At 49.5% G+C, this 17885-nt stretch overlaps 1 non-coding gene across 1 annotated transcript; it reads right to left on the bottom strand.

Moving 5' to 3' along the window:
• Nucleotides 1–17291: 17291 nt before the first annotated feature.
• Nucleotides 17292–17402, bottom strand: LOC112205113 (U6 spliceosomal RNA). The gene has a single exon (XR_002938969.1). It is a non-coding gene; the product is annotated as a U6 spliceosomal RNA (small nuclear RNA).
• Between the last annotated feature and the right edge of the window lie 483 nt (nt 17403–17885).

The following is a 17885-nucleotide window of genomic DNA, read 5'->3' as shown; positions in this document are numbered from 1 at the left end:
AGGCGGAGCTTGCAGTGAGCCAAGATGGTGCCACTACACTCCAGCCTGGGCAACAGAGCGAGACTCTTGTCTCCAAATAAATAAATAAATAAGACTAGGCACGGTGGCTCACACCTGTAATCCCAGCACTTTGGGAGGCTGAGGTGGGCGGATCACCTGAGAGAACAGGAGTTCAAGACCAGCCTGACCAACATGGAGAAACCTCGTCTCTACTAAAAATACAAAAATTAGCTGGTGTGGTGGCGCATGCCTGTAATCCCAGCTACTTGGGAGGCTAAGGCAGGAGAATGGCCTGAACCCGGGAGGTGGAGTTTGCGATGAGATGAGATTATGCCATTGCACTCCAGCCTGGGCAATAAAAGCAATACTCTGTCTCAATAAATAAATAAATAAACCAGATGTGGTGGCGTGAGCCTGTACTCCCAGCTTCTTGGAATGAAGCTGTGGTGATCACACCACTGTCCTCCAACCTAGGCAATAAAGCGAGATCCTGTCTCAAAGAAAAAACAACTAAATAAGTAAATGAATCATGGGCCAGGTGTGGTGGCTCATGCTTATAATTCCAACACTTTGGGAGGCCGAGGCGTTAGATCACTTAAGGTCAGGAGTTTGAGACCAGCCTGGCCAACATGGCGAAACTCCGTCTCCATTAAAAATACAAAAATTAGGCCAGGCACGGTGACTCACGCCTGTAATTCCAGCCCTTTCGGAGGCTGAGGCAGGTGGATCACCTGAGGTCAGGAGTTCAAGACCAGCCTGGTCAACATGATAAAAGCCCATCTCTTCTAAAAATACAAAAATTAGCCGGGCTTGGTGGTGCATGCCTATAATCCCAGCTACTTGGGAGGCTGAGGCAGAAGAAGTGCTTGAACCCGGCAGGCGGAGGTTGGAGTGAGCAGAGATCACGCCACTGCACTGTAGCCTGGGCGACAAGAGTAAGACCCTGTGTCAAAATAAGAAAAAATTAGCCGGGCGTGGTGGCTCACACCTGTAATCCCAGCACTTTAGGAGGCCAAGGCGGGCAGATCACGAGGTCTGGAGTTTGAGACCAGTCTGGCCAACATGGTGAAACCCCGTCTCTACTAAAAATACAAAAATTAGTCAGGCGTGGGGGCACACACCTGTAGTCCCAGCTACTTGGGAGGCTGAGGCAGGAAAATTGCTTGAACCCGGGAGGCAGAGGTTGCAATGAGCTGAGATCACACCACTGCACTCCAGCCTGGGTGACAGAGCTAGACTCCATCTCAAAAAAGAAAAAATTAGTTGGGTGTGGTGGCCGGGCCTGTAATCCCAGCTACTTCGGAGACTGAGGCAGAAGAATTGCTTGAATCCAGGAGGCGAAAGTTGCAGTGAGCCGAGATCCTGCCACTGAACTCCAGCCTGGGCGACAGAGGGAGACTCAGTCTCTAAAAATCAATCAATCAATCAATCAATCACGTCGCTATCACCCCAGGGCCTCCCACTGGCTACTGCCAATGGAAACAGGTTCAATGAACAAAATAATGCAATGTCCTTGGTTCCCAGAAACCCCCAGTTCAGGACTAGGAACACACAACATTTAGCAGCTAAGAGGGCCTGAGGTCTGGAGGGGGAAGAGGCCGGAAGCTGGGAGGAGAGATTTGCTGATTTTAGAGGAACAAAAGGATCTGGGAGTGGTGACTCAGAGGGGGCTTTGGGGTGGTGAGGGTTTCCTTTCCCCAGCTCCTGTGTCACGCTCCTCACCCCTCTCCTAATATTCTGTGTGGTTTGAATTTCCCCATCTGCACAGATCACAAGTAATAAAAACTTGGGTGGGGTGTCTGGACCATCCCTGCCTCCTGCCCCAGATCCTAGAGGGGTCCATGGTTACTAACTTTTCCCCACAGTTTTTTTTTTCTTTGGTAGTGGGGAGACAGGGGTCTCATTGTGTTACCCAGGCTGCATTCGGACTCCTGGGATCCACAGGCATGCACCACCAAGCCCGGCTAGAACAATGTTTTCATACCCCTGGCGATGGGAAGCTCACTCCTTCTAGAAGCTGAGCATGTCTGATTGGTTGTCTGATACTTCAAAAGTTGTCCTTGTATGGAGCTGGGGGCAGCTTCCCTGTCAGTCCTTCCTTGTGTCCTGACTCAGAATGCATGAAATCCCTCTGCCAGCCAGCCCTCGTGCCAGCTCCACAAGACATCTGGGAGGCAGCTTTTGTGAGTGATCTTGAAGGTTTTCATGGTCAAAGAATTGGGGTGAAGGAGGCTGGAAACCAAGTGAGACACTGTCAGGGGGCTGGTTACAAAATGCAGAATGGGGTCGGGTTGGTGAGCCCTGGTGTTGGTCTCAGAATGGTTCTCTGACTCTGGAGCTTAGACTATGCCAGGGGAGTGTGAACTCTGTCTCCTTGCTCTCCAGTTTCTGGGCTTATAGTGCTCATTCTTCCTCCCTCCACTCCTACCCCCTCACTGGTCAGAAGTCTTTGTTGGGTCTGAGTTTGTGCCCATGCCTTTAAAAGTGAGAACTTTTTCTGGCCTGGATAAGAAATCTTTGCTGACGACACGGTGACTCACGCCTGTAATCCCAGCATTTTGGGAGGCTGAGGTGGACGGATCACCTGAGGTCAGGAGTTCGAGACCAGCCTGGCCAACATGGTGAAACTGCATCTCTACTAAAAATACAAAAATTATCCGGGCGTGGTGGCACATGCCTGTAATCCCAGCTATTCAAGAGGCTGAGGCACAAGAATCACTTGAACCCGAGAGGCGGAGGTTGCAGTGAGCCGAGATCACACCATTATACTCCAGCCTGGGCCATAGAGTAAGACTCTATTTAAAAAAAAAAAAAAAGAAAAAAAGAAATCTTTGCCAACCACAAGGTCACAAAGATATTCACCTGTGTTTTCTTTTAAAAGTTTTAGGCCAGGCATGGTGGCTCATGCCTATAATCTCAGCACCTGGGGAGGCCAGGTCGAGAGGATCACTTGAGACCAGGAGGTTTGAGACCAGCCTGGGCAACACAGTGGGACCCTGTCTCTACCCTCCACCCACCCCGCCAAAAATAAAAGCGTTTTTGCTTGTATGTTTAGGTCTGTGATCCGTGTCATACTGATTTTTTACTATTTCTGTTTTTTTCTTAGAGACAAGGTCTTGCTCTGTTGCCCAGGCTGGAGTGCAGTGGCTCTTCATAGGTGTGATCATTGCACACTACAGCCTCAAATTCATGACTCAAGTGATTCTCACTCCTGCCTCAGCTTCTCAAGTAGCTGAGCCTATAGCCCATCAATCAAATACAGATTTTTGAGTGAAGCAAGCTTTCCCCACTGAAATGCATGGACATTTTTGTCAAAAATCACGTGACTACTATACATGACAGACTGTTTCTGAACTCTCTATTCTAGTCTGTGGATCTATTTGTCTACTCTCATGCCAATAGATACTGTGTTGATTACTCTAGGTTTAAAATAAATCTTGGGGGCAGGGCGTGGTGGCTCACACCTGTAATCCCAGTACTTTGGGGGGGCCAAGGTGGGCGGATCACTTGAGGTCAGGAGTTTGAGACAAGTCTGACCAACATGGTGAAACCTCATCTCTACTAAAAATACAAAAATTAGCTGGGCATGGTGGCCCGCGCCTGTAGTCCCAGCTATTTGGGAGGCTAAGGCAGGAGAACCCTTGAACCCAGGAGACGGAGGTAGCAGTAAGCCGAGGTCACGCCACTGCACTCCATACTGGACGACAGAGTAAGACTCCGTCTCAAAAGTAAATAAATTGGCCAGGCGCAGTGGCTCATGCCTGTAATCCCAGCACTTTGGGAGGCCGAGGCGGGCCGATCACAAGGTCAGGAGATCGAGACCATCCTGGCTAACACGGTGAAACCTCATCTCTACTAAAAATACAAAAAATTAGCCAGGCGTGGTGGCAGGCGCCTGTAGTCCCAGCTACTCTGGAGGCTGAGGCAGGAGAATGGCATGAACCCGGGAGGCAGAGCTTGTAGTGAGCTGAGATCGCGCCATTGCACTCTAGCCTGGGTGACAGAGTGAGACTCCATCTCAAAAAAAAAAAAAAGTAAATAAATTAATAAATAAAAAAATAAAATAAAATAAGTCTTGGGGGAAAAAAACCCCATAAATTCCTCAAAATTAAAAAAAAAAAGTCTCGGCCGGGCATGGTGGTTCACGCCTGTAATCCCAGCACTTTGGGAGGCCGAGGCGGGCGGATCACGAGGTTAGGAGTTTGAGACCAGCCTGGTCAACGCAGTGAAATCCTGTCTCCACTAAACATACAAAAATTAGCCGGATGTGGTGGCACGCACCTGTAGTCCCAGCTACTCGGGAGGCTGAGGCAGGAGAATTGCTTGAACCTGGGAGGTGGAGGTTGCAGTGAGCCGAGACGGGGCCACTACACTTCAGCCTGGGTGACAGAGCAAGACCCTGTCTCAAAAAAAAAAGTCTCTTTTTTAAGACGGAGTCTCTCTCTATTGCCCAGGCTGGAGTGCAATGGCACGTTCTGGGCTCACTGCAACCTCGGCCTCCCGGGTTCAAGCGATTCTCCTGCTTCAGCCTCCCGAGTAGCTAGGATTACAGGTGCCTGCTGCCACATCCAGCTAATTTTTGTATTTTTAGTAGAGACAGGGATTCGCCGTGTTGGCCAGGCTGGTCTGGAACTCCTGACCTCAGGTTATTCACCCACCTCAGCCTCCCAAAGTGCTGAGATTACAGACACGAGTCACCACGCCCGGCCTCAAAATAAGTCTTAAAGTCAGGTAGAGGTAAGACCTTCAACTTGTTCCCTCCCTCCCTTCCTCCCTTCCTTCCTTCCTTCTTTTTTTTTCACAGGGGTCTTGGTCTCTTGCCCAGACTGGAGTGCAGTGGCACAATCTCAGCCCACTATAACCTCTGCCTCCCGGGTGCAAGTGATCCTCTCAGCTCAGCCTCCCAAGTAGCTAGGGCTACAGGCCTGCATCACCACATCTGGCTAATTTTTGTGTTTTTTTTTTTTTTTTTTTTTTTGTAGAGACGGGGGGGTCTTGCCACGTTGCCCAGGCTGGTCTTGAACTCCTGGGCTCAAGCGATCCGCTTGCCTCAGCCTCCCAAAGTGCTGGGATTAAAGGCTAGAGCCACTGTGACCAGCTTCTTTTTTGTTGTTGTTGTTTTGAGATGAAGTTTCATTCTGTTGCCTAGACTGGAGTCCAGAGGCACGATTATGGCTCACTGCAGCCTTGACCTCCTGGGTTCAAGTGACCCTCCCACCTCAGCCTGCCAAGTAGCTGAGACTACATGCACACACCACCACACCTGGCTAATTTTTTATTATTTATAAAGATGGGATCTAATATGTTGCCTATGCCAGTCTCAAAACTCCTGGACACAAGCGGTCCTCCTGCCATGGCCTCCCAAAATGCTGGGATTACAGGCATGAGCTAACCTACCCAGCCTAGTTCTCTTTTTCTTTTCTTTTCTTTCTTTCTTTCTTTTTTTTTTTGAGACGGAGTTTCGCTCTTGTTGCCCACGCTGGAGCGCAATGGCATGATCTCAGCTCACTGCAACCTCCACCTCCTGGATTCAAGTGATTCTCCTGCCTCAGCCTCCCGAGTAGCTGGGATTACAGGCATGCACCACCACGCCCGGGTAATTTTTACATTTTTAGTAGAGACGAGGTTTCTACATGTTGGTCAGGCTGGTCTTGAACTCCTGACCTCAGGTGATCCACCCACCTCAGCCTCCCAAAGTGCTGGATTACAGGCATGAGCCACCACGCCTAGTCTAGTTCTCCTTTTTCAAAACTGAATTTGCTGTACAGAATGTTGGGGTAAATTTTGTCAATGCACATATGCCTTGGAGAATCACTATATCCCTTAACTTGGTGGGTGTCAGCAGGATCATTTTCCTGGACGGTCTGACATCCTCTATTAGCAAAGCAGGCCACACTGCAGAGATCAGACACATGAGATCAGGTTGGACTCTTACAGGTTAAACTGTGTCCCCCCAAAAAAGACATTGCAGTCCTAAACCTCAGTACCTCAGAATGTGACCTCATTTGGGGCTGGGCGCAGTGGCTCACGCCTGTAATTTCAACACCTTGGGAGACTGAGGCAGGCGGATCACCTGAGGTCAGGAGTTCAAGACCAGCCTGGCAAACATGGTGAAACCCCATCTCTACTGAAAATACAAAAAGTAGCCAGGTGTGGTGGCAGCTGCCTGTAATCACAGCTACTCGGGAGGCTGAGGCAGGAGAATCACTTCAACCCAGGAGGTGGAGGTTGCAGTGAGCCAAGATTGTGCCATTGCACTGCAGCCCGGCTGACAAGAGTGAAACTCCACCTCAAAAAGAAGAATGTGGCCGGCTGGGCGCGGTGGCTCACGCCTGTAATCCCAGCACTTTGGGAGGCCGAGGCAGGCGGATCACGAGGTCAGGAGATTGAGACCATCCTGGCTAACACGGTGAAACCCCCGTCTCTAATGAAAAAAATACAAAAAAAAAGCCAGGCATGGTGGCGGGTGCTTGTAGTCCCAGCTACTCGGGAGGCTGAGGCAGGAGAATGGCGTGAACCTGGAAGGCAGAACTTGCAGTGAGCCGAGATCACGCCACTGCACTCCAGCCTGGGTGACAGAGCGAGACTCCGTCTCAAAAAAAACAAAAAAAGAAGACTGTGGCCAGGCACGGTGGCTCACATCTGTAATCCCAGCACTTTGGGAGGCCGAGGAGGGTGGATCAGGAGGTCAGGAGTTGGAGACCAGCCTGGCCAACATGGTGAAACCCGATCTCTACTAAAAATACAAAAATTAGCTGGGTGTGAAGGCAAGCGCCTGTTGTAATCCTAGCTACTTGGGAGGCTGAGGCAGGAGAATCTCTTGACACTGGAAGGCAGAGGTTGCAGTCAGCTGAGATTGTGCCATTGCACTCCAGCCTGGGCGAAAGAGTGAAACTCTCTAAAAAAACAAAAAACAAAAAAAACAAAACAAAAAACGAAGAATGTGACCTCATTTGGAAATACAGCCTTTACAGAGGTAATCAGATTAAAATGAGGTCATAGGGTGGGCACTTATTTCGTTTGGATCTGTGTCCCCACCCAAATCTCATGTTCAATTGTAATCCCCAGTGTTGGAGATGGAGCCTGGTGAGAGGTGATTGGATCACGGGGCCAGTTTCTCATGAATGGTTTAGCACCATCCTCTTGGTGCTATGACAGTGAGTGAGATCTGGTTGTTTAAAAGTGTATAGCACCTCCCCGCCCCTCTCTTCCTCCTGCTCCCGCCATGTGAAGGGCTGGTTCCTCCTTTGCCTTCCGCCATGATTGGAAGCTTCCTGAGGCCTCCCCAGAAGCAGATGCTGCAATGTTTCCTGCACAGCCTTCCGAACCAAGAGCCAATTAATCCTCTTTTCTTTCTTTCTTTCTTTCTTTCTTTCTTTCTTTCTTTCTTTCTTTCTTTCTTTCTTTCTTTCTTTCCTTCTTTCTTTCTTTCTTTCCTTCTTTCTTTCTTTCTTTTTTTTTTTTTTTGACGGAGTCTCACTCTGTCGCCCAGGCTGGAGTGCAGTGGCGCAATATCAGCTCACTGCAAGCTCCACCTCCCGGGTTCACGGCCATTCTCCTGCTTCAGCCTCCGGAGTAGCTGGGACTACAGGCGACTGCCACCACGCCCAGCTGATTTTTTTGTATTCATCCTCTTTTCTTTATAAATTACTCAGTCTTAGGTATTTCTTTCTTTCTTTCTTTTTTTTTTTTTGAGACAGAGTCTCACTCTGTTGCCCAGGCTGGAGTGCAGTGGCGCGATCTGGGCTCACTTTAACTTCCGCCTCTGGGTTGAAGCAATTCTCTGCCTCCGCCTCCCGAGTAGCTGGGATTACAGGTGCCTGCCACCACGCCCAGCTAATTTTTGTATTTTTAGTAGAGATGAGGATTCACCATCTTGGACCAGCAGGTTGAACTGCTGACCTCGTGATCCACCTGCCTCAGCCTCCCAAAGTGCTGGGAGTACAGGCGTGAGCCACTGTGCCCGGGCTAGGTTTTTTTTTTTTTTTTTTTTTTTTTTTTGAGATGGAGTCTCGCTCTGTCTTCCAGGCTGGAGTGCAGTGGCTCAATGTTGGCTCACTGCAACCTCCGCCTCCCTGGTTCAAGCAATTCTCCTGCCTCAGCCTCCCAAGTAGCTGGGATTACAGGCGTGCATCACCACGCCCGGCTAATTTTTGTATTTTTAGTAGAGAGGGGGTTTCGCCATGTTGGCCAGGCTGGTCTCGAACTCCTGGCCTCAAATGATCTGTCCGCCTCGGCCTCCCAAAATGCTGGGATTACAGGCGCGAACCATGGTGCCCAGCCTCAGGTATTTCTTTTCATTTTTTTTTTTTTTTTTTTTTTTTTCTAAATGGAATTTTGTGCTTGTTGCCCAGACTGGAGTGCAGTGGTGCAATCTCGCCTCACTGCAACCTCCACCTCCTGGGTTCAAGCGATTCTCCTGCCTCAGCCTCCCGAGTAGCTGCGATTATAGGCGCCTGCCACAACGTCCGACTAATGTTTTGTAGTTTTAGTAGAGACAGGGTTTCCCCATTTTGGCCAGACTGGTCCCGAACTCCTGACCTCAGGTGATCTGCCGGCCTGGGCCTCCCAAAGTGCTGGAATTACAGGTGTGAGTCACCGTGCCCAGCTTGGTATTTCTTTATAGCAATGACAGAACAGACTCATACAGCCCTCTTCCAATATTACTAATATCCTTATAAAAAGGAGAAGTGTGAAATTTGCAAGGAGCAGTGGCTCTTGTCTGGGGTTCCCGCTACTAGTGAGGCTGAGGCAGGAGCATTGCTTGATCCCATGAGGTCAAAGCTGCACTGAGCTGTGAGCGTGACACTGCACTCCAGCCTTGGCAACAGCGTGAGACCCTGTCTCAAAAAAGACAAAAACAGCCAGGCACCGTGGCTCACGCCTGTAATCCCAGCCTTTTGGGAGGCCGAGGCGGGCGGATCACGTGAGGTCAGGAGTTGGAGACCAGCCTGACCAACATGGAGAAAACTTATCTCTACTAAAAATACAAAATTAGCCGGGCGTGGTGGCATGTGCCTGTAATCCCAGTTACTCGGGAGGCTAAGGTAGGAGAATGGCTTGAACCCGGGAGGAGGAGGTTGTAGTGAGCCAAGATCGCACCACTGCACGCCAGCCTGGGCAACAAGAGCGAAACTCTGTCAGAAAAAAAACACAAATAACAAAAAACAAAAACAAAGGAGGAAATTTAGACACAGACAGACATGTACAGAGGGAAGACCACATGAGTGGACACAAGGAGAAGACGGCCATCTACAAGCCAGGTAGCTCGAGCAGCAAGGCCTGGGGCACATCCTTCCCTGGTTCCTTCCGAGGGACCATGGCCTTGCTGACATCTTGATTTTGGACTTCTGGCCTCCAGAACTGTGAGACAATAAGTTTCTCTCCTAAGCCACCCAGTTTGTGGGACTTAAAAAAATTTTTTTGGGGGGGCCGGGCGTGATGGTTCACGCCTGTAATCCCAGCACTTTGGGAGGCCGAGGTGGGCAGATCACCTGCGGTCAGGAGACCAGCCTGGGCAACATGGCGAAACCCTGTCTCTACTAAAAAATACAAAAGTTAGCTGGGAATGGTGGTGTACGCCTGTAGTCCCAGCTACTCGGGAGGCTGAGGTGGGAGAATCGTTTGAACCCAGGAGGCGGGGGTTGCAGTGAGCTGAGATCAGGCCATTGTACTCCAGCCTGGGTGACAGAGCGAGACTCTGTCTCAAAAAAAAAAACAAAAAACAGGTCAGGAGCGGTGGCTCACGCCAGGACTTTGGGAGGCCAAGGCAGGCGGATCACGAGGTCAGGAGATCGAGACCATCCTGGCTAACATGGTGAAACCCTGTCTCTACTAAAAATACAAAAAATTAGCTGGGCGTGGTGGCGGATGCCTGTAGTCCCAGCTACTCGGGAGGCTGAGGCAGGAGAATGGCGTGAACCTGGGAGGCAGAGCTTGCAGTAAGCCAAGATCGCGCCACTGCACTCCAGCCTGGGCAACAGAGTGAGACTCCATCTCAAAAAAAAAAAAAAAAAAGAAGAAAAGAATACAAGGAGGCTGGAGTGATTTGGGGTGGGGTCTTCAGCCAGCCAAGGAAGTTGAATTCTAATGGGGCTGCAAGTGTGTTCAGATGAGATTAGATCATCATGCAGAGTTTGGAGCTAGGCACTCTTGGATTTGAATCCCAGTTTTGTCAGTTTGTAACTGTGCCACTTTGGGCAAGCACCCCAGCCTCTCTGAGCCCCATCTGTGAAAGGGGAATATTGATGGGACTTGGCAAAGAGGTTGTTATGAGTGTTTCATGAAAGAAAAGTTGTCTGGCAATTAGCACAGCGCTCAGTAAATGGTGGCTCCAACCTTCCCTCTCATGGGATGTGCTGTGCTCAGAGAAAGAGGATTGCTGCCTTCCAGATTGAATGAATTGACTGATCTGTAAGTCTTTAGTGAAGGTAGTATATCTGTGAGAATCTGACCAGGACAAACAGTTACCACACTAAGAGCATTTATCCTGAGAATTGCTCCAGGGGTAATGGAAGACTTACAGGAAAAGGCAGGCAGGGGAGGGGCAGCCCCCAGGTTAGCCCCAGCAGGAGGACTGCTATCACCCTGGGGTTGGAGGGACAGAGGCAGGGGGTGGTGTTTCTGGTACCGAAGAGGGACTGGAGTCCTCAGGCAGAAGCCAGAGCCACAGTGGACCTGTCGGGTGGGAGGTGGAGCTGGAGATCCCACCTGAGGCAGAGGGGTAGGAACACCCTGGATTCCCCTCCTCCCACCACCTGGCTCCTCCCACCCACCAGGCTCCTCCCACCCACCAGGCTCCTGGCACTGCCTCCAGTTGGTCCATCTGTGCAGGAAGCCACCCTGCCAAAGGTTGGCCACCCTGTGATCTGGAGCAAGGCTAGAGAAAGGCAAGGGAGGGGTCCAAGGGCAAAGAAGTGCAGGCCCAACACTGGGGTGTGGGGGTTCCATCCGTTCTCTCTGGAGATTCCAGATTCCCCATCTAGAAAACGGGGATAATAATAGCACCTACTTATAGAATAGCTGACTGCCTACAACAGTGTAACACGTGTAAGCAGGTGAGCCCAGCAGCTGGCACACAGTAGGGAGTACCCCATAGATGTCATGAACAACCTAGTTAGCTGTTTTCTGCTCAGAGGATGAAAGGAGGTAACAGGGCCAGGCACAGTGGCTCACACCTGTAATCCCAGTACTTTGGGAGGCTGAGGCAGGAGGATCGCTTGAGCCCAGGAGTTCAAGACCAGCCTGGGCAACATAGTAAAACCCTGCCTCTAATAAAAAAAAAAAAAAAGAGAGAGAGAGAAAGACGAAAAAAAATGAGAAAAAGAGAAAGAAAGAAAAGAAAAGAAGAAAGAGCAAGAAGAAAGGGAAAGAAAGAAAAGAAAGAAAGAGAAAGAAAGAAGAAAAGAAATGAAAAGAGCTGAGCTAACAGGACAGGGCCTGGGAATAAATTCAAGGTACAGGAACAGTGCTAGGGCTGGTGATATTTTTGTCTTGGAGACGTGTCCATCTGTCCTCTCTCCATTCTAAGCTGGTGAGTCTGTCGGTCCCCTTTTAGAAATCCTGAGTCAGGGCAGCTCTTACCAAGTTCAGGGTGGCTCGAAGTTTGGCCTCTGCACTCCCTCAAAAGGATTTCAAATCCACTAGATTTTTAGTTGGTTTCTCTGCCTCCTACCATTGCCTAACTTCCCTTGCCTCCCCCAGCCTGGGGCTGAGCCATTTCCAGGATCTCACTTTGTATAATTAAAAAGAAAAATAGAACAGCTGATGTTGCCAAACATGTATTTAAAGTGACACCCTGAGTTCAAGGAGTGGAAAATAAAAACGTTTAAGGTTTAGATTAAAAGTCTCCATGCTCAGCTGTCTCCTAACCCTGGGATTTCTCCACAGCCCGGCCGCCTTTAATCCCCTGCCCTGGCTCGTAAAAGCCCTTTAGACTGAGGGCATTTATTTCCCAGAGAACAGTTCCAGCCTAATCACATAAAAACACCCGCATCCTGGGAACAGCCTGTCAAACACAGTGTGGCTCTGTGAGGCCCCAGAGAAGCTGGAGAAATTGTAGTTCTGATCACCCCAGGAGTCACACTGCAGTCACTTTCCTAGACTGCACCCTTCCCCACAATATCCAATTCATCAATAAACCCAGTCAGTTCTAGCCCCTAGCATTTTCTTATTTTTCTTTCTTTCTTTTTTTTTTTTTTTGAGACGGAGTCTCGCTCTGTCACCCAGGCTGGAGTGCAGTGGCGCGATCTCGGCTCACTGCAAGCTCCGCCTCCCGGGTTCACGCCATTCTCCTGCCTCAGCCTCCTGAGTAGCTGGGACTACAGGCGCCCGCCACCACGCCCAGCTAATTTTTTTTTGTATTTTTTAGTAGAGACGGGGTTTCACCGTGTTAGCCAGGATGGTCTCGATCTCCTGACCTCGTGATCCACCTGCCTCGGCCTCCCAAGGTGCTGGGATTACAGGCGTGAGCCCCTGCGCCCGGCCTCCCCTAGCATTTTCTTGAGATCTGAGCTCTTCCGTCCAGCAGGAACCATTCCATCACATCCGGGCTGCCATTGTTGCCCACCCACACGTCTGCAGTTACCCACCCGGGCTCTCTGCTTCTGCTGATCCCGCTAAAGCCCATTCTGTAATAGCAACAAGAAATAGTTTTTGAAACATAAATCTGATCATGTCCTTTCTCTGCTTGTATTAGTTTCCCATTGCTGGTGTAAGAAATTACCATAAATTGGCCGGGCGCGGCAGTTCATGCCTGTAATCCCAGCACTTTGGGAAGCCGAGGTGGGCAGATCACCTGAGGTCAAGAGTTCGAGACCAGCCTGGCCAACATGGTGAAACCCCATCTCTACTAAAATCTCAAAAATTAGCCGGGCGTGGTGGCAGGCTCCTGTAATCCCAGCTACTCAGGTGGCTGAGGCATGAGAATCTCTTGAACCCAGGAGGCAGAGGTTGCAGTGAGCCGAGATTGCGCCATCACACTCCAGCCTGGGGGACAAGACCCAGTCTTTGTCTCCAAAAAAAAAAAAAAAAAAAAAAGGCAAAAATTAACCAGGCGTGGTGGCGGGTGCCTGTAATCCCAGCTACTCGGGAGGCTGAGGCAGGAGAATTGCTTGAACCCGGGAGGCGGAGCTTGCAGTGAGCCGAGATCACATCACTGCACTCCAGCCTGGGCGAGACAGAGTGAGACTCCATCTCAAAACACACACACAAACACACACACACACACACACACACACACAAATTCATTATCTTAGTTCTAGAGGTAAGAAGTTCAAAATGAATCATCAGGGGCCAAAATTAAGGTGACAGCAGGGCTGGTTCCTTTGGAGGCTCCAATGAAATAATGGGAAAATCCATTTCTTGCTTTTTCCCTTCTGCTGGCTGCCTGCATTCCTTAGTGTGCAGCCCCTTCTGTTTCTAAAGCAGGTCACGTCTCTCCAGACTCTGCTTCCATTGTCACATCGCTTCTCTGACCTCCTCTACCTCTCCTGAGGACACCTGTGGTTACACTGGGCCCACCCAGGTAATCCAGGATCAATCTTAAAATCCTTCACTCCATCACATCCGCAAAGTCCCTTCATCCATATACGGTCACATATTCACAGGTGCCAGACAGTAAGACATGGACATCCCTGGGGGACATTTACTCAGCCTGCCACACTGTGTACAGCCCTCCAGTGACCATGCATCTGAGAATCTGAGTTAGGATGAAATCCAAGCGCCTTCCCCAGCGTGGGAAAGACTGATGTGATCTAGTTCCTGCCTATCTCTCCAGTGTGGTGGCTCACGTTTGCAATGTCAGCACTTTGGGAGGCCAAGGCGGGTAGATCACCTGAGGTTAGGAGTTCAAGACCAGCCTGGCCAACATGGCGAAACCCCATCTCTACCAAAAATACAAAAATTAGCCAGGCAGTGTGTTGTGACGCATGACTGTAATCCCAACTACTCAGGAGGCTGAGGCATCAGAATCGCTTAAACCTGGGAGGCAGAGGTTGCAGCGGGTGGAGATCGCACCACTGCTCTCCAGCCTGGGTGACAGAGTAAGCCCCCATCTCAAAACAAAACAAAACAAAACAAACAAACAAAATTTCAAGCCAGGTGCCTATAATCCCAGCACATTTGGAGGCCAAGTCAGGAGGATCACTTGAGCCTAGGAGTTCCAGATCAGCCTGGGTAACATGGCCAGACCCCATCTCTACAAATAATAAAACTAGGCTGGGCATGGTGGCTCACGCTTGTAATCCCAGCACTTTGGGAGGCTGAGGTGGGTGGATCACCTGAGGTCAGGAGTTCAAGACCAGCCTGGCAAAAATGTTGAAACCCTGTCTCTACTAAAAATACAAAAAATTAGCTGGGCATGGTGGTGGGCACCTGTAATCCCAGCTACTCAGGAGGCTGGGACAGGAAAATTGCTTGAACCTGGGAGGCAGAGGTTGCACTGAGCTGAGATCAAGCCACTGCACTCCAGCCTGGGCGAAAGAGTGAAACTCTGTCTCAGATAAAATAAATAAATAAATAAAACAACAGCAATGTATTGGTCATAGTTCTGGGGGCTGGGAAGTTCAAGGTCAAGTCACCAGCAGACTCGGTCTCTGGTGAGGACTTAGTTTACTTCAAAAATGGCACCCTGTTGCTGTATCTTCCATGGTGGAAAGGGGCTAGCTTCTCCACTCGGGTCTCTTTTTTTCTTTTCCAGACAAGGTCAGTTCTGTCGTCCAAGCTGGAGTGCAATGGCATGATCTCAGCTCACTGCAAGCCCCAGCTTCTGGATTTAAGTGATTCTCCTCCCTTGGGGATCACAGGCATGCACCACCACACCTAGCACATTTTTGTATTTTTAGTAGACACAGGGTTTCGCCATGTTGGCCAGGCTGGGGACCTCTTTTATTTATTTATTTGGTTGTTATTGTTGTTGTTGAGACAGGATCTCACTCTGTCGCCCAGGCTGAAGTGTAGTGGTACAATCACAGCTCACTACAGCCTCATTCTCCCAGGCTCAGGTGATCCTTCCACCTCAGCATCCTGGGTAGCTGGGACCACAGGAATGCACCACCACAACCGGCTAATATTGTGTAGTGAGACGGGGTCTCCCCATGTTTGCCCAGGCCAGTCTCTAACTCCTGGGCTCAAGCAATCTGCCTACCTCAGCCTCCCAAAGTTCTGGGACTACAGGCATGAGCCACAGCACATAGCCCCCTCGAGCTGCTTTTATGAGGGCACTAATCCCTTCACACACGCAGAACCTTATAACTTAATCACCTCCCAAAGGACCTATCTCTTAATACTATTGCATTGGGTATTAGGTTCCAACACATGAATTTTGGGGGGACACTAACATTCGGACAATTGTATATGTATACTATCAAGTCTATTTACATAAAATTCAAAGACAGGACAAAGTAAAATGGAAACTATGGGGAGTGATGGATATGCGTTAATCAATATGACCATGGTAATCAGGACACAATGGATTTCAACTCATCACACTGTACATCTTGAATATATACAATTCAATTTATCAATTAAAAATTTTTTTTGAGATAGAGTCTTGCTCTGTCCCAGGCTGGAGTGCAATGGCACGATCTCGGCTCACGGCAACCTTCGCCTCCCGGGTTCGAGCTATTCTCCTGCCTCAGCCTCCTGAGTAGCTGGGATTACAGACGCGCACCACCACGCCCGGCTAATTTTTGTATTTTTAGTAGAGACAGGGTTTCACCATGTTGGCCAGGCTGGTCTTGAACTCCTGACCTCATGATCCACCCGCCTTGGCTTCCCAAAGTGCTGGGATTACAGATGTGAGCCACCATGCCTGGCCATTATCAATTAAATATTTTTAAATCAAAAAAGAAGAAATGGCTGGGTGCATTGGCTCACACCTGTAAACCCAGCACTTTGGGAGGCAGAGGCAGGGAGATATTTTGAGGCCAGGAGTTCAAGACCAGCCTGGGCAACATGGCGAAACCCTGTCTCTACAAAAAATAAAAGTAAAAAATTGTCCAGGCATGCTGGCTTGCACCTGTGGTCCTAGCTACTGGGGAGGCTAAGGAAGGAGGATCCCTTGAGCCTAGGAGTTTGAGGCTGCAGTGAGCTGTGATTGCATCAGTGCACTCCAGCCTGGGTGAGAGAGGGAGACCCCCATCTCTAAAAATAAAAAGGAAACAAGTGAATGATTCAAAACAAAAAGAACATGCCAAAGAAAACAATATATATAAAAACTAGGCCAGCGCACGGTGGCTCACGCCTGTGATCCCAGCACTTTGAGAGGCTGAGGCAGGCGGTCAGGAGTTTGGGACCAGCTGGGCTAACATGGCAAAACCCCGTCTCTACTAAAAAATACAAAAATTAGGTGGGTGTGGTGGTGCGCAGCTGTAATGCCAGCTACTTGGGAGGCTGAGGCAGGAGAATCCCTTGAACTTGGGAGGAGGGGATTGCAGTAAACGAGACTGCGCTACCGCACTCCAGGGTGGGTGATAGAGTGGGACTCTGTCTCGAAAAAAAAATTTAAAAAAAGGCCGGGCGTGCTGGCTCATGCCTATAATCCCAGCACTTTGGGAGGCCGAGGCGGGTGGATCACGAAGTCAGGAGTTCAAGACCAGCCTGGAGTTCAAGACCAGCCTGGCCAAGATGGTGAAACCCCATATCTACCAAAAAATACAAAAATTACCCAGGCATGGTGGCGGGCACCTGTAATCCCAGCTACTCGGGAGGCTGAGGCAGGAGAATCACTTGAACCCGGCAGGCAGAGGTTGCAGTGAGCTGAGATCGCGCCACTGCACTCCAGCGTGGGTGACAGAGCAAGACTCCATCTCAAAAACAAATAAACAAACAAAAAAACCCTGCAATGGTACAATAAGCGATAAATACAAAAATATACTAGTACTTTCAGGGGGTTAGGAGGAAGAGACTGGGATGGGTCCATGGAGAATTTCTTTTTTTTTTTTTTTTTTTGAGATGGGGTCTCACTCTGTTGCCCAGGCTGGAGTGCAGTGGTGCCATCTCGGCTCACTGCAAGCTCCGCCTCCTGGGTTCACTCCATTCCCCTGCCTCAGCTTCCTGAGTAGCTGGGACTACAGGCGCCCGCCACCACACCCGGCTAATTTTTTTTTGTATTTTTAGTAGAGATGGGGTTTCACCATGTTAGCTAGGATGATCTGGATCTCCTGACCTCGTGATCCACCCACCTTGGCCTCCCAAAGTGCTGGGATTACAGGCGTGAGCCACCACGCCTGGCCATGGAGAATTTCAAAGAGACACTGGGATTGCTGGGCTTCTGTTGCTGCTGTTTTAACATGGAATGTCTCAGCCTCATGAATCTGCTTGTCATTCTCGCGCAAGGGCCATGCTAAAGTGCTATGTGCGGTTCCAATTTCAGTATACGTGCTGCCAAAGTGAGTGAGTACTGCTGCTTTTTTTTAATTGTGACAAAATATATGTAACATAAAATTTATCATTGTAACAATTTTTAAGTGTACAGCTCCATGACATTAAGCATATTCACACTGTTGTACAACCATCACCACCATCCACATCTAGAACTTTTCCATCCTCTCAAACAAAAACTCTGTCCCCATTAAACCTAACTCCCCAGAATATCCCCCTCCATCCAGCCCCTGGCCACCACCATTATATCTATTCTATATTCTATTCTGTTTTCTTTCTCTCTTTTCTTTCTTTCTTTCTTTCTTTTTTTTTTTTTGAGATAGAGTATCACTCTGTCGCCCAGGCTGACGTGCAGTCGCTCAGTCTCGGCTCACTGCAACCTCTGCCTCCCACATTCAAGTGATTCGTCTGTCTCACCCTCCCAAGTATCTGGGATTACAGCTACGCGCCACCACGCCTGACTCTTTTTTTTTTTTTTTTTTTTTTGAGATGGAGTTTCGCTC

Source organism: Pan troglodytes, chromosome 10 (genome assembly GCF_028858775.2).
Source record: "Pan troglodytes isolate AG18354 chromosome 10, NHGRI_mPanTro3-v2.0_pri, whole genome shotgun sequence".
Classification (NCBI taxonomy): domain Eukaryota; kingdom Metazoa; phylum Chordata; class Mammalia; order Primates; family Hominidae; genus Pan; species Pan troglodytes.
The sequence above is the reverse complement of the archived record's forward strand: the minus strand, read 5'-3'. Positions and strand labels throughout refer to the sequence as shown.